The sequence below is a fragment of the Saccostrea echinata genome, unplaced genomic scaffold (genome assembly GCF_033153115.1).
Source record: "Saccostrea echinata isolate AGI-Se365-2 ecotype Australia unplaced genomic scaffold, CSIRO_AGI_Sech_v1 ptg000029l, whole genome shotgun sequence".
Classification (NCBI taxonomy): Eukaryota; Metazoa; Mollusca; class Bivalvia; order Ostreida; family Ostreidae; genus Saccostrea; species Saccostrea echinata.
The window spans coordinates 29,229,850-29,243,274 of record NW_026889778.1 but is presented as its reverse complement, the minus strand read 5'-3'; positions in this window follow the sequence as shown (position 1 = coordinate 29,243,274).

Below are 13,425 nucleotides of genomic sequence, written 5' to 3'. Positions count from 1 at the left end.
ACGGGAACCAGCTAGATTACACTTGCCGGTAGGGGACTAGTATTGCTAATGCTTGTTAGTCCCCTACCGGTGAAACCGGAGAGGACTATAGGTTTCCTCTGAGTCTGTCCGTCCATCTGTCTGTCTAGCTGTCCGTCTGTCCCTCTGTCTGTCTAGCTGTCCGTCTGTCCCTCTGTCTGTCTGTCAGTCTGTCCCACTTGGTTTTCCGCACTTTTTTCTAAACGATTGTAGATATTAAGCTGATTTTTGGTATGTGAGTGTATCTTGATGAGTTACAGATCAAGTTTTCATTTCGTTCCGCTTCATTGATTTTTGACGGAAATACGGCCTTTTCAATTTTTCAGGGTTTTCCGCATTTTTTTCTAAACGCTTTCAGATATTGAGCTGATTTTTGGTATGTGACTTAACCTTGATGAGTTACAGATCAAGTTTGAATTTCTTTCCGCTTCATTGATTTTTGACGGAATTATGGCATTTTCAAGTCTGAACGGGAACCAGATTACACTTGCCGGTAGGCATTACTCTCAGAATGCTTGTTCCTCTAAGTATACCCCGGCAAACAAAGTGTGTGTGTGGGGGGGGGGGGTAGTATTAATTATAGAAAACACCTTGTCAGTCTTTCTGTCCATGCAATCTTGTCTAGACTATATTTCTGAAATTATAGAGAAACATTGGAAACTCATGCTTGACTCAAAGATTGTTTATGACCTGAGGATGTGACATGACCTTGGCACAAGGACATTCGGCAAGTTCATGATCACTGGCAGAAAAAAATACATGTATATGTATAAATTTATTATCATTATAACAAAAAATATTATGTACATGTTATTGTATAAAACTTTTTTGATGAATTAAGTAAAGCTGAGATGCACAAAGTCACCTTATATTGGACCATTCTCAAAATTTATGTCACTTGAGTCCAGACTTCCGGGTGGGGCTGGATTGATTATAGACCCTATGAAACTCATGACCGTCAAGCCCCGTGTTTGTGCATAAAATATAATTATGAGATATCGTAAATTCTTATGCTGACTTTTGGTCATTGTGTTGGATTCTTTGTTGGACCCGAGTTGTATTCAAAATATAGAATAAAGGACTGTTTCAGAATTCTTACCATCTAGAACTACAGAAACAACAACAACAACAACAACCAAAAAAAAAAAAAGAAAAAAAAAGAAAAAAAAAAAAGAAAAAAAAGCCATAAAATGTTTGAATTGAGGATTAACTTAAGGCTTTGATTTGCTCAAGTTGCATTAAAAATCATTTGAATATTTAAAAAAATTATTTTTCTCTTCCTTTTTTTCAGAGACACCAAAGTGCAATTTTAGTATCCAATAATCGAACCTTTCGACAAGTGCCCAGACCAGATCAGACTGGGGATGAAAGGGGAGAGGGCCAAAAGTGCATCTTGACAAGAAGAAACAAATTAAAAAAAAACATTTTCAGAAAGAAATTTAACTTCCATATCCAACACCCTTCGTAACAATTCACGTAATTGCTATGGACCTATATGTCCAGTGGTGGATGGTGGAGGTGGGGGTTACAATAGTATCAACAGGATATCGATCTGTACTTCAAACAAAATTGGCAAGGAATCCGGAAAGGGGGGGGGGATTCTACATGTAGTTTGATTTTCTTCAGCTAATGAATTTCTTTCTCCAACAAGAGGTTCATGTCAAATACATTCAGAAATACCTTTGAATTTGGCATTGGTGTGACATGGACATGCTGCCATATTCAATATTGAGTTAATAACATGAATGTTTTTTAATCCAAATAAAGTTCATTAATTTGCATTTAGGAGATTATTATGACTTGTTTCTGGGTCTCATCCGTTTTGGCTGAGACGTCATTTCCAAAAAGACTACCTATGTCAAAATCCAAGCCAGGATCCTGCTTTAAATTCTTTAATTTTCATGCGAGGAGCATTTTCTAGCTACTTGAGCCAGGAGGTTAACTGGGCCTTTCTGATAGAAACTCGCTTATAAATATTCCTTCTAAAAATGAAAATATATGCCCAGTGTCCGTTGTGTGTATGTGCCTAAACTGTTCGTATTTCAAATTTTTTTCCCCAGAACAACTGGACCAATCAAATTTGACCCAAAGCATTCTTCGGTAAAGGGGTTTCAGATTTGTACAAATGAAGGGACACACCTTCCTTCAAGGTGAGATAATCAAGAATTAGTGAAAAATTAACGGTATCTTTTTAAAATCTAAAAATCACTAGGACAGAAAAGATTATACTATGTGAAAGCTTGCAATTAGAATAAATTCAAGTTTGTTCAAATCATGACCACAGGCTAAAGTGGGCCACAATTGGGGATCAAAGTTTTAATTACATAGGCATATAGGGGAAATCAAAAAGCTCGTGGACGGATGCTATAAAATTAATACTATTTCGGCTGTGGTTCCAAAATTTATCAGGAACATAGAGCAATAAAGTTGATTAAAAGTTCAAATGATGGAACCCTGGGTAGGCTGGGGCCACAATATGGGATCAATATTGGGATCTTTCATCATCTTTTCTCAAGAAATATAGCAATTTTATGTTAGCTTGTTTTCAAAGCATACCATATATTGGCAAAATTGACAACGGTTCCTACGTCTGCACTACACTCCGCAGAATATTACTGAAGCCCCTCCTCTGATGGTACATATCGTCTTGTACATATTGTCGTTATTGGCGACATTATTCACCTACCCTCGCTGCACATATTGTCGCCGGATGTAAAAAAATATATGCATACATATTGTCGCCGGCGATAATATGCACTCACCCTCTCTGTACATATTGTCGCCAGCTGAAGAATTATACATGTCATGTACGTAATGTCGCCACACCGTTAAGGTTACAGTAATATGGAGGAGGAAGAAGAAGATGATGATATCGAAATTCTTCAGTTTTGATGAACCTGCATGATCATTAACAGACAGCCAATAAATTGCTTTATTTAACATACAATTTACACTGAAGAGGGAGAATGGTGGAAATATAACATGGTAAGTATATATTCATACACATGAGACCAAAGGGCCACAACGCTCACCCCAATCATTTTTGCTGTGCTATCCTTCAGAAGATTGTTTTTAAACAGATTTTTCCCTTGTGTATTCGAAGAAAATTGTTGACTCCATATTGTGGCCACAACAAAGGGGTCATTACTTAATCAAACTTGAATCCACACTAAATGGGGATTCTGAATACAAGTATCAACATGACTAATATGACCTTGCTGTTCTGAAAATTGTCTTTTGTTTTTTTTTTCGGGGTGGGGTGGAGTGGATGGGTGGGGTGGGTATCAGCACCTCCTCGCCTGGATCTGCCATTATTACTTACATATTGTAATCAAAGGAAATCAAAATTAAATAGGTTAATAGTCACAGAATTTCTTCAAACTTTCAATGATAAAAGTATTTGATACCCTAAGCAAAAAATCGGTTGATAGTGTGTCATGGTTAAATGCATGACAATATGTGTCAAAAGTTTGAACAATAGCATTTTTAAGCATATTCAGAGCCCAGCATTAAAGTGATTTCTGTATGTTTTCATCTGTTTCTATGTTGTTGTTTTTTTTTAACAGAGCACTTTTCAATTTAGCTAGAAAGCAATGGTGTGGTCTAAATTTCCACATTTCAAAATATTTAGAACTTATTCTAAAAATACATCATTGCCATGGAAATTATATATGAAAAACATGTACTGGTGTAAAAGTATGAAAAGTATCCAGTTTTCTTGGATACGTACCCGTGTATGAAAATTCCGGAAACCTACATGTATATATGTGAACAACTACCGATACCCTGACTATTAGTTATGACCACTATACAATCTCTCACTGGGTGAAAGAAGCTAGAACACAAGGTTTGATATTGCTAGGAAATAGAAAAATTCAACATTTTTCCTTCTGGGTAACCACAGCAACAATATTCTTGTCTTCATCAAATTCGATCAATTTTAGCTTTAATATTCAATATTCAACTTCAATTCTATAAGATGAAAACAATCTAGATGACTACGTTAATATAGGGTAACTTTAATCATAAAGAAGCAATAAACAATTACTTGAAACCACTACTATATTATCTCCATGGTAACCAAAAAGTACATGTAGCAATAACTTTCTAATTATAGAATCACACGACCAAAGTCAGTTGCCAATGGTACAATAAAAATATAGTTGACCTTATGTAAACAGGTTAAAGCAATATTTTTCTAATAATGAATACTATGGTTGCCATGGTAACACAGCATAGCAACACACAATTTGTGGCTTAGTTTTGAGTAATACTGTCATCTCGTTGTATCACGGAGAGCATTATGTAAAAATTCTTAGAAAGTTATTGCTACTTTACGTTCGCTATGAAGATAACATAGAAGTGGTCAAGTAATTATTTCTTGAAATGTGGTGGAAAGATATTACATGTAATAAGAAAATTCTTAAAATGTACAGATTTGATATCTATTCAACTTGTCGGAACTTTGATCCTATATGATTTTACTCAGAAAAATTCACTTTTATAATATGCTAAACATATTTAATGTAGGTTTCAAATGACATGTTTTAAAATAAATTTTACATATTTCCTCAACATACTTTGCCAAAAATTGCAGATATATTGAAAAAAGTGAATATAAATTTGACTCTAATTGTTTTTAGCCTGAAATTTGTATAATTACATCACTTGCCCCAACTTGTTATTTAGTTTTTTTTTTTAAATTAATTGATATTTCTTACCTCTCAGCACTAATTTCATAAAAGCTTGATATTAGGAAATATTATATTGAGTGTTTTAGATTTTTAAAAATATGATATTAGGTCACATGAAAATATATGCACATTAATTGTCAATTTTTTTAAATGATATTTTTTATTTAAACTATTTTATATAAAAAAATAAGATTATATTTATCGTCATGACTACACCTGATAAAATAAGATCAAGGTTAAAAAGATTAACATAAAAGTCATAATGCATGAGCAAAAAGATCAAGCTTATTGACCAAGATTTACGACCAAATCATTTATGTATTTAAGTGCAAAAAGGTCAAGCTTATTGTCCAAGATTTATGACAAAATCATATATTTAATCCTGAAAAGCAGACAGATTCCAGTGCTTACACCTGTAAGGGTGTTATATATAGAAAGTAACCTTCCTCACTCTTTTGGCCTACTGGAGATGTAGAAAATATTTTCTGTTCTTCCTGACTGCTGGTACTAAAGCCCTTAAATTGCTCACATGTTGAATGTGTAATAAAACAAAGGGAAGGGGGTCATGATTTGAACAAACTTGAATCTACACTAACTGGGATGTTTCCATATTTCTTTCATTAATCATGGTTTTAGATTTTTACACATTTTTTCTTATATTTCTATGTAAACTTTTGATCTTTTATTGAAGCCTTGCCCTACCCTCTGGGGTCATGATTTGAACAAACTCGAATCTACATTACCTGAGGATGTTTCTATATCAATATGACTAATCATGACTTAGCTGTTCTTGATTGAGAAGATTTTAAAAGATATTTCTTATATATAACACTGATCCCATGTTGTGGCCCCACTTTAATACTGGGGGTCATGATTTGAACAAAAATCTACACTACCTGAAGATGCTTCTGTATAAATATGAGTCATCAAGGGTTCGCTGTTCTTGAGAAAAAGGTTTCTTAAGATATTTCCTATATATTCCCATGTATAACTTTGATCCCCTGCTGTGGAGCCACTTAACCCCCCTACCCCTGAGTCATGATTTGAACAAACTTGAATCTACACTACCTGATGGTTTTTCTGTTCCTGAGGATGCTTCTATATTCATTTAATGTTTTTGAGAAAGAGATTTTTCCTATAAATTACTATGTACAAATTAATTGCCTCCAGGGGTCATGATTTAAACAAACAGAATCTACACTATATCAGGAAGCTTTCAAAAAAGTTTTTTTTTATTTCTCTTCTGGTCCAGTGGTTCTTGAGTAGAAAAATTTTAAATGAACCCACCCAAATTTCATTATTTCTTAATTATCTTCCCTTGGAATAGGGTGTGGCCCTTCATTTGAACTTATCTTAATGTCCTTCACCCAAGAATACTCTGTGCCAAGTTTGGTTGAAATTGGCTCAGTGATTCTGGAAAAGAAGATGAAATTGTTAAAAGTTTATAACAACGACAATGAAATTTGATCAGTATAGCTCAGTTGAGCCTTAGACTCGGGTGAGCTAAAATGGTTAAGAAATGAGAATGTCTTTCCAAGTAAGAATCACAAAACATTAATTTTTTTTTTAGAAATCATTTATTTTCATAATCTTGATGTCATTCTGAAAAATGAAACCAAATTTCACATTTTCTTTCAATTCCAAAATGTTCTTCATTTTAGCATATAAATAAATAAATCATTCCTTGACAAAACACAGAAGCCGAAATTAAATACTTTGATTTCTATTACAACAGAAAAAAAATTAGATTTATTTTAAAACCCTCCATTTACATGGTTGATGATAACACGTACCCCCCCCCCCCCCCCCCCCAAAATCATATATTGCAAAATACACCCTAAATGAATGAACATTGTTATTAAAATTGTAAGAAATTTTAGCCATAAACTATTAATATTTGTTTGAACTAGTTTTGCAGAATGCATTGTATCAATTAGTATACATTTAAAGCAGCACAATAGAAACAACAGTAGAGGCATAACAATAAAAAAAACAACAAAATAATCCAATGCCCTAAAAGTTGGAGAAAATCTGAAATGTTGAAAACTAGCTGGAAGAAATGAACTAATACACAGATGTCCCTGACTCTTCCATAGAGTTACAATTAAAAGATAAAACTATAATACCCTTTGGATAATTATAGTCAAACTCCAAAGAATAATTACATAAAGACACCCACACCCACCCTTTCCATGCTCAGGATAACAGAAATGCATATTTTCTATGGCAGCTATCTGCATGGATATTTTGATTTCCCAGAAACATTTCATTATGTCTGCCATTAAAATTTATTTGAAAGCAAATTAACAAATTAACAACAACAAAAAAAAAAAAAAAAAAGAGAGACCAAATAATAATTATTAATTAATAATACATGTACCATGATGTTACCCCCCCCCCCCCCCCCCCAAAAAAAAAAAACAACCCTTATTTAAAAGTTGACCTCAATACAACACTTCCTGTTTAACTTTCTTAAAATATTCCATTCTTGTTCACCTCACATTGTTTTTTATTCAAGTGATTTTCTTTGAGGGGTTTTGGCCAAATAACCAAAAACGCAACTTCTGAACGATTCCAACAATATGCACCACTCAAAGACAATTACAAGTTTACAACATTCAATGCTTCAGCATATCGATATAGATTGAAATGCAGAAATTGCACATTTGTTCACATGACTTCAAATTACCATGCAAGGTAACACCATATGATGTTAACTGGTTTCTGGAATAGATTTATTCTATAATATAAGCCCAATCACTGCCAGTAACTCTGGAATTTTGTCAACAACTTTTCCTGATTTTACTCATAGGTTAAGTTTTTTATGATTGTAACTCTAAAGATGGTAAAATTTGTGATTTACAGAAACAGATAAATCCATTTATCTTCAAAAAAGATAAACAAAAATCCTGGCATTTGAAAAATTGTAATTCTTGTTCAAAAATAGTAAGAAAAAACCGTTCTCTTTAAAACGTTTACATCGTACTACACTTAATTCCCATTTTGTTCTTTTTTATAATCTTGACAAAAGTTCTCAGATTGAAAAACATGTTTTAATTTTTTTTTCTGATTAATCCCAAGTTTTCTTGCATGAACATATTAACATACTAAGCAAAAAAAAAAAAAACAAAAAAACCCCCTATAAATATTACACTGTTGCACAGCATAACAGCCAGTTCATTATGGTAGCAACATTTTAAAATGTTTATACTTCATTTCATTCAAGTCAAATTAAATCCTCAGAACCAATACACTGAATACACCATTGCTTAGTCAAGACTTCGGTGTCAAAGGAAAAGATGGAGTGAAACACAATGCTCCTAGAACTGGCAAATTCTTACGGGGGCAAATTTCTGATTGACCTTTAAACTCTTAGTATGACCTTGACCTTTAACAAAAATTGAGTATCCAATTCATTTCCATTCAATTGTTATTGCTAAAGTTAAAGATAAGGACAGACAGACAGATCAAAAACAATTTACATGTACCCCCAATCCTTCATTTCTGGGGAATATTAAGTACAAAAGAATGTTTTCAAATATTTCCATAAATTACGAATACTTTCTGTTCTAAAGTTGATTTCCAAAACATAATTGTAATGTTTTGATTAAAAAAAAAAAGGTTAAAAAACTAACAAGCATTGTGTAATCATTGGTTATTTAAAAAAAAAAAAAACCCACCCTCCCTTCATCCTCCCCTTTCCCCTTTTCTCTTGTTCCCTCTTGACAATTCTAATTCAATACAATTCAAGTTACAGAACTTACATTATAACAAATCAAAATCACATTACCAATGTGAAATCAAAATTTTGTGATAGTTCTTGTTAAAATGTCAACATCAAGAAAACAGTGTAATACACCCAGTAACAGTATTAAGAATGGAAAGAACACCAACATACATGAATATTTACATTTCCAAATATTTTTCCTTAATATTCTTTGCAAATTAGAAGATTGTTCATTTTCTCATGAACTACGATGGATGAGCATGAATATCTCCATTGTTACGTCATAATACCGTACTTGACGTCAAAACTATAGTGCAAACTGTTTTGCTTTATAAATGACAGTTGAATGGCGTAATTTGTGGTAACTCATCAGAAAATAATGTAAATATAAGAAATGAATTTAATTTTTGAAAATTCATGAGGTACATGAACTAAAACGCTTCACACAGGCATATTTATCATGAAGCACTAACACGCTTCATGAAATATGCCGGCGTGAAGCGTTGTAGTTCATGTCCTCATGAATCTTCAAAAATTAAATTCATTTCTTAAATATCTTTTAAATATGGATAGTGGAAAGTACTGTAAACCCACAGAGAAAAATCTATTAAAAGCCCTCATAGGATTGGAACACTGAAAGATTTAATCTACCGGTACATGAAAGGTTTAAACCAATGGGCTATTCTGATGGTTAGTAACAAACTCTCTTTATTTCCATTTGAAATAAGATGACTGACCACAATCAACATACACCCCTCCCATTATATAGTCATGTACTGCACATACAGTAAGACACGCATATAGCGAACACGCTTATAACGAATTGAAGCTTATAGTGAAGTGATTTTCATTCTCCATGACTTAAAAATATACTGTAAAGTTAATGGATATATTGAATCGTTTGTAAGGAAGCAAAATTGCCTGTCCCTGGAACTTCGTTATAAGCGTATTTTACTGTATTACTTGATCACCAAACACATTAGAAATGTTTACAAACATCCAATTGCCTTCATCTTTCATTCACAAACACCCACATAATATATATATACCACAGATTTCTTTTTTCTCCCTAAAGGGCAAGATAACCAAGAGATTGATATTAAATATAACAGCCATTTACATATATGTTTACGGAATGACTAACCTAGAACTTTTCTCAACATGAAAAACAAAATTTACTAACATTTCCTTAAATACCAATAAAACTCACCGAGCAGGTTCCATCATAAGCAAACACAGACAAAAGTACACACACACATTTACACACATCTAGACACTGAAGATTTATTGAATCCTCAACACAATAGAAATGGATAAGATCATACACAGACTCTATCAACAGCAGCCCTAAAGTCAACAACGTTAAATCATTTCTGCTGCTGGTAACTCTGATAAACAAACCTCCAATACTTTGTTGACATGAAATAAGTCAGCATACCAGTGACTACACTAGAGACAGAATTTGTGATAAAAGTCCCTATTATCTTACAACACAGACATACAAACTAAATGCACCCACTTGTAATGCACCATTCGCTTCAAATAAACTGACCTACATACTAGTCACATAAAACTGACTGGTGAATACACGATACCTCAAAATCAGGAATGAGAAATGATTCTTGTAAAGAACCAAATTACCATTTACAGTGTAGCACCCATTTACTTTTCTTTGATATTTGTTAACAATATTTTGGTATGTTTTCTAAAGGAGATATTCTCATGCCATGGAATGCAAAAAATGTTTCTATTTAATCATACACTAAATCATACACTATATCATATACTAAACACACATGGTAGAAAAATTTTACTGTTTGTTCCTTGATGCCTGCAATTAGAAACTATATATGGTTAATCATTATGATGGACCAGATTTATAGGAAGCCATAATTATCTTCTCTATTCGCCTCCCTCAAGAAAAAAAATAGCAGAAAATTTTTTATATCTTCTGTACCTTGATCACTGATATATATCAAAATAAGCATGCAGTCACGACCATATCATGATTTCCCTCTCAACTTTGATATTCTGAACCTTCAAATATCACAGAATTTTTTGAAAGTACAGCCATGTTCAAGATATTGAGGTCTGACTGTTCCAACTATACCAAGTATCTATTGTATGTACCAGGTGTTATCTCTCTTTCTCTATTATGCTGTTATGTCAAGATTGATAAAAGGATAAACTGCTTTCAAGAATAGAACCACATTCTTCTCACAAGATTTTTACAAACATTATTAGACCAATATTACCTTACACTTCAAATCTTGATTTCATTTCCTAAATTCCACTTCTTGATTTACACCTACATGTATTTTACATCTACAAATTGAAAACTATTGTTTGAATCATTCTCACTGAAGAAAATCAGTTTTCTTTTAATACAAAATTAAAGATTTTTAAGTCTTTAAATAAAATTAGTTTAAATTTTCTTCAAAATTTTTATAAACTGTTAAAGGCTGGTGTGCACATTAATCTCCCTTACAGAGTTGTTGTTCGTTCCTCTTTCGGACAACTCTGCAATGGGCTCGCATAAAGATTTTTAATGGAAATCAAAACAGATGGTATTCCATGGATTAATTCAAGTTAAAAGAGATAGTTCTAGATCTATTTAGTAAATATCAACCTTAAAGGATAAACATTAGAGCAAACATTAAATTATGATGAATTTTAACAAACGCACTATTTACCATGCTAATCACTGTGATATATGCAAGCTAATGACAGAGATGAATATATGAGCCAATGGAAGAGTATTCCCCTTGTATTTAATACAGTATTTCAATCCTATAATCAAACTGACCAAAAGATGGCTAAGATTAACATAAACTTATATAAATGAGAACTCAAAAGCTAGAAAATGACCCTGTATTTGGTTATCCTTACTTCTCAGTGTGACCTCTATATCAACTCTTATATAATGAAAGCACCTCATCAATATGGAGAATAAATGGACCACAAACCATGGCAACTTACAAAGCACTTAAAAATATGAAATAGCTACCTCAAATCATGCCAACAAAATTATAAATATATAGACATGAAGTTATCAGGGATAAGCTGCAAAAAAGAGAGCACAAATTTAAAAAAAAAAGTTGACAAGAAAGCTGTAACCATTGGTAATCTTAATACATTAGAGAAAAGTTAGATGAAGGCAATCTCAAAGGGGAAATAAATGAACACAGCAATTGTGACTTTTACAAAATTGTGCAAGTCAAGTTACAATGTTTTAAAACCAGAAGTCTCTGATGAGACTGTAGCTCTACTGGTCTGTTTGTATAACAAAAGAAAAGTAGCACTTGGATTTGAAACATTGCAACATGCAACAATAAATAGAATTATGTATCTTAATGTAGTCTACTTTTGTGACAAGTTATATTGAAATCAAATGAAAACTAGGAGTAGTAGCGTAATGAAAGTATTTCACTAAAATTTCTATTTTTAGTAACCATGACAACATCATTCACCCAAATAAAAAAAAACAGAAATACATATTATGTATCGTAGTGTATTCTAACTGTGTGCCAAATTAGATTGAAATCAGACCAAAATTGTAGGAGGAGTAACGTTTTAAAGGAATTTCAAAGAAATTTCTATTTTAAGTAACCATGGCAACACTGTTCATTGAATTCAAAAACCAATGCAATAAATTATGTATCTTAGTGTAGTCTACTTGTGTGCCAAGTTATATTGAAATCGGACCAAAACTGTAGGAGGAGTAGCGTTTTAAAGGAATTTCACAGAAATTTCTATTTTTAGTAACCATGGCAACACCGTCCATCGAAATCAAAAACCGATGCACTAAATTATGTTTCTTAGTGTAGTCTACTTGTGTGCCGAGTTATATTGAAATCGGACCAAAACTGTAGGAGGAGTAGCGTTTTAAAGGAATTTCACAGAAATTTCTATTTTTAGTAACCATGGCAACACCGTCCATCGAAATCAAAAACCGATGCACTAAATTATGTATCTTAGTGTAGTCTACTTGTGTGCCGAGTTATATTGAAATCGGACCAAAACTGTAGGAGGAGTAGCATTTTAAAGGAATTTCACAGAAATTTCTATTTTTAGTAACCATGGCAACACCGTCCATCGAAATCAAAAACCGATGCACTAAATTATGTATCTTAGTGTAGTCTACTTGTGTGCCGAGTTATATTGAAATCGGACCAAAACTGTAGGAGGAGTAGCGTTTTAAAGGAATATCACAGAAATTTCTTTTTTCAGTAACCATGGCAACACCGTCCATCGAAATCAAAAACCGATGCACTAAATTATGTATCTTAGTGTAGTCTACTTGTGTGCCAAGTTATATTGAAATCGGACCAAAACTGTAGGAGGAGTAGCATTTTAAAGGAATTTCACAGAAATTTCTATTTTTAGTAACCATGGCAACACCGTCCATCGAAATCAAAAACCGATGCACTAAATTATGTATCTTAGTGTAGTCTACTTGTGTGCCAAGTTATATTGAAATCAGACCAAAACTGTAGGAGGAGTAGCGTTTTGAAAAATTGTTTACAGACAGACGGACAGACAGACAGACAGACAGACAGACGGACGGACGACGGACACCTTACTATCGCATAAGCTCTTCTGGTCTCTGACCAGTAGAGCTAAAAATCATATATACCAAATACATTTGGTACAAACTGCAAAATGCATATAAATCTTTCAAACAAAAATAAATAACATCTCTCCACAACATATTGATTTCTTCTAATTAAAATTATGACACCATATACTGAGATCATATCTGTTTATATTTTCACACCATCAACCTATTAAGTTGTTATCCATAAATACAGGATATGTGAATGTCATTCAAAATAATACTGAAAACCTTATGAGCAACCTATTGTTTAAGCACTTGACAAAAGCCACACTCTTGTGTGACCATACAATTAGACCTGATGATCAGGAATTGCACTTTAATGCAGCCAAAGAGAGAATTAATGTAAACTCTTTCATAAATTTAGAATT